This window comes from Dreissena polymorpha, chromosome 15, assembly GCF_020536995.1.
Source record: "Dreissena polymorpha isolate Duluth1 chromosome 15, UMN_Dpol_1.0, whole genome shotgun sequence".
Lineage (NCBI taxonomy): Eukaryota > Metazoa > Mollusca > Bivalvia > Myida > Dreissenidae > Dreissena > Dreissena polymorpha.
The window spans coordinates 51165451-51169421 of record NC_068369.1 but is presented as its reverse complement, the minus strand read 5'-3'; the positions used below and the strand labels follow the sequence as shown (position 1 = coordinate 51169421).

Sequence of the window (3971 nt, the reverse complement as noted above, 5' to 3'; positions counted from 1 at the left end):
ACACACAGACAGACAAGACAGACAGACAAGACACACAGACAGACAGACAGACACACAGACAGACAAGACAGACAGACAAGACACACAGACAGACAGACAGACAGACAAGACACACAGACAGACAAGACAGACAGACAAGACAGGACAGACAGACACGACTGTTGGCACATCTATATTCCCATAGAGTGATACAGGTAGGGGAATAATAATACATGAGACTTGCCCTGATATAATAGTGCATGTGCGTTAAGTGTTGTCCCAGATTTCCACAGGTTCATCTGGGACGACACTTTCTGCTTAAATGGTATTTTTCGTTAAAAGAAAGTTTCTTCTAAGCAAAAACTCAGTTCAGGCTGAAAGTGTTGCCCCTGATAAGCCTGTGCAAATTGCACAGGCTAATCTTGGAGGAGACTTTATGCACATGCATTAATGCACGTGTTCTCAGACAGGGGCTCATATGTAATGCTAATCTAAACTCTTGGAGGAAGCTGGTTTGTGACCTATGTCCCGGACGGGACCACGGGCGAAGATGATGAGATAATCTAACTAGTACCTTCGACATCAGGGTGGATGATATCTGCAAATACAGCATATATCCCTTGTACGTTGGCTGCCCCTGAGGGTCGATAGTCGATGATGCATTCGGCTCCTTCGTATTGACAGTATATGGTAACCCCTGACAACTTGCAGACCACACGCTTCAACATACTGCACTCCAACTGAATTGATAAAGTCACATCAGGAATACTGCATTTTACAGTACAGCGATTTTTTTCCTCAATATTGAAAAGTATGGTAAATTGGGGAAAAATTTGCGTGACAAACCATAAAATTGGGAAAATGTGTGTAGTGAAGTCTTCATATTGTGAAATTGTTGATGAATTTTTGCTCAAAAATACTTTAAAATTGTGTTGCCAAGGTGTCAATATTATATTTACTTAGGTTTAAGCCATAGGGCTGCATAAAAAACTTACTAAATATTGCATGCTATTCTTAAACAAAAAACACATTTTTTTTAAACCTTCAATTGGGAAATTTGTTGACAGCTATTGGGAAATTTCTAGTTGTTTCTCAATTGGGAAAGTGCCATTTTCCAGTACTTTATAAAGAAACAAGAGATGAGTCTGTCAGAAACACAATGTCCCCTACTGCGACGCTTTGAAGCCATATATTTGACCTTTGACTTTTACTTTATGTGTTTACAAGTTGCCAATATTATTTAAACCTTGGTTCAAGCCATCGACCTGAATAGGGCAATCAACTTAATGTTGCATTAATTTACCACCAAATTTTTTTTTTGTTTTTAGAGGGGGGCGAGGTTGAAAACCTTAAATTATCACACAGAAAGCCCATGCCCTACCTCTATGGTGAGAACTGGTTTGCAGTCATCCCTATCATCAAGGTAATCGAAATGCAGGCCCAACCACCACGAGTTCTCGTCCCTGAACATCTTCAGAGTCCCGTGCTTCCACTTGGTTCTGCCGAGCACCGAACTGTCGTATTTCAGTTGACCAGTGAACATCAGGCTGTCCACTGAAACTAAATGAATAGTTTGAAGGGCTTTTTTTCCTTCTTAAGCAACCCCCCCCCGGCCTGCTTTGTTTATGGGAACACAATCACATTTTTTAAACAATACATGAATGGCGATGGCTGATCTGCTGATGGTGTATGATCACATTTTATTTCAATAGTGGTTACAGAAAAATTGTGTTAGAGTGGCCAACCCTACAGAGTGGATTGTGCTCTTCAATATGCGAACTTGGTGAAATCAGGGCTGCAAAGTAAAAACGAACCTTCTGGGTCAAGACTAACTTCATCTGGATCGAAGTCTGGAAGGTCAAGGATAGGACATGATTGCTTCATTAAGTCATCACTCCCTTTGAGGGAGAGATTTTCTAGTTTTTGTAAGACATCTGCCTGCAATTGGATAACACATGGCTAAAATGTTTAATCCAAACTAAACATCGATTCTATCCAAATTTCAATAAAACATACTTATAAGTTATCTTCTACTATTAAGAGGCATACATCAGTGCGTGTTTTCACCATTTTGGGAATGGGGCCAGGTCCCTTTGAATTAGACAAATTTGCAGTGTTTTGACCTTAATTGGGAAACAAGGGCTGTTTGTAGAACACACATGCCCCCCAAAATGGGCTGTCAGTTGTAGTGGCAGCCATTGTGTGAATACTTTAGAAACCATTATACTGTTTAGAATCACTATGACCTTGACCTTTCACCTAGTGACCTGAACATCAATAGGGGTCATCTGCCTGTCATGATCAATGTACCTATGAAGTTTCATGATCCTAGGCCTAAGCATTCTTGAGTTATCATCCTGACCGACCGACAGACCGAACGACATGTGAAAAGCAATATACCCCCTCTTCTTCGCAGGGGGGGAATAATTAGTGGTGTTGCTGTTTTCCTAAAACATGCTTCAAATTTAGAATAGAAGTGTCTTACATAAGGTTGAACTGATATGGCTGGATGGGAGATGAACAATATGTTGAAATCTATTTTTGGCAATCTTGAATTGGAAATGTTAAGGTCCCCCTTTGGAAAAATATATTTTTTTTTCCATTGGGAGTGTGGCCAAATACCCGACCCAATTTTTATCTAAAACAAGAGATGTGTTTGTCAGAAACACAATGCCCCCTTATGCACCACTTTTTTTCACCTTTGACCTTGAAGGATGACCTTGACCTTTAACCACTCAAAATGTGCAGCTCCATGAGATACACATGCATGCCAAATATCAAGTTACTATGTTCAATATTTCAAAAGTTATTGCAAAACTTGAATGTAGGGTTAAAGTTTTTTTTTGTTTTTTTTACCTTTGACCTAGAAAGATGACCTTGACCTTTCACCACTCAAAATGTGCAGCTCCATGAGATACACATGCATGCCAAATATGAAGTTGCTATCTTCAATATTGCAAAAGTTATGGCAAATGTTAATGTTTGACCAAACCAACAGACCAACCAACCAACCAAAAGACAGGGCAAAAACAATATGTCACCCACTATAGTGGTGGGGGACATAAAAACACACTGTACATACTTAACACGTTTAATCAAACACTGACACTGACCTGCCTGCTTACATCTTCCATCTCTGACTTGTCATGTTGGTACATGCAGTGGTCCCCGTACCTGCAACCCTTCGGTAACCTGTGCCGGGAAACTTTCTGTCAGTGTATGTTACAATTCCTTTAACCCTTTAAAGTTGACCACTTAGATATGTATTTTCATGTATTTGTAGTTCCTTAGAAAGTTATTTTTAACTTGAGACCTCTCTTACTAGATTGAAGTTTCAAGGCTTCATCTCCAAACCTTAGATACTGATGAGCATCAATCAGCATAAAACCTGAACAGACTGGGGGTTACTCGCAAGCTGTTCTGGTTTTATGCTGTTTGCATACAGCAATTTTCACTTTGATTCTGTGTGGGAAAGGGTTAAAGATGAGCATCTTCATAAGTCAGAGTTGTTTTGCTCACAGCTTTCTAACTGCTATAGTATTATATAGTATTATATATCATTATACTTAATGACCTAACTTTTATTCTTAATATGATTTATGATTACCGTAATAACTCTTAAGTTTTGAGACACATACAAATAATAATAAAAAAATGTACCAAAATGAAGACACAATTTTTTTAAATACAGGTGTCCAAAACTTTAGAGACAAAAATATTGCATTTACCATAATATACTGGTATACAATGTGCATAGCTTCATACGTTTCAAACAATATATATAGTAGCATGTGCTTATAAATAACACGCCAATAATTATTACTAATTACTTCTGTACATGTTTTCTTTTAAGCTGTTGGGTGAAACCATTGTCTGTCACTGGTATACACAGTTATTTACCCAAAAACAAAATGTAATGGTCCCCAGATTAGCCAGCACAGTCAGCACAGGCTAGTCATGGACAACACAGTCACCACAGGCTAGTCAGAGAC

General features: G+C 38.8%; 1 long non-coding RNA gene across 2 annotated transcripts; it reads right to left on the bottom strand.

Annotated features, from left to right (window-relative positions):
- Positions 1-1591: 1591 nt before the first annotated feature.
- On the bottom strand, positions 1592-3971 carry LOC127859561 (uncharacterized). Of its 2 annotated transcripts, none has more exons than XR_008039452.1 (3): positions 3880-3971; positions 3087-3171; positions 1592-1774 (listed from the first exon to the last, which is right to left on the bottom strand). It is a non-coding gene; the product is annotated as an uncharacterized LOC127859561 (long non-coding RNA). The 2 variants fall into 2 exon arrangements; XR_008039453.1 differs by having other exon boundaries at positions 3093-3171.